Consider the following 373-nt stretch of genomic DNA (forward strand, 5'->3'; position numbering starts at 1 on the left):
GTCGCAATTGCGTGTTATAAAGTCAGAATTGTGAGATATAAACAAGTCCGTCTTTTTTTTCCCCTTAGAATTGGACTTTATATCTCACAATTCTGAGAAAAGATGTCAGAATTGCGAGATATAAACTCGCAATTATGTGTTATAAAGTCAGAATTGCGTGATATAAAGTCAGAATTCTGAGATATAAAGTCAGAATTGCGTGATATAAAGTCGCAATTGCGAGAAAAAAAGTCAGAATTCTGACTTTATAAGACGCAATTGTGACTTTATATCTCGCAATTCTGACTTTATATCTCAGAATTCTGACTTTATATCACGCAATTCTGACTTTATATCTCAGAATTCTGACTTTATTTCACGCAATTCTGACTTT

This window comes from Scardinius erythrophthalmus (assembly GCF_964197995.2).
Source record: "Scardinius erythrophthalmus genome assembly, chromosome: 3".
Taxonomy (NCBI): domain Eukaryota; kingdom Metazoa; phylum Chordata; class Actinopteri; order Cypriniformes; family Leuciscidae; genus Scardinius; species Scardinius erythrophthalmus.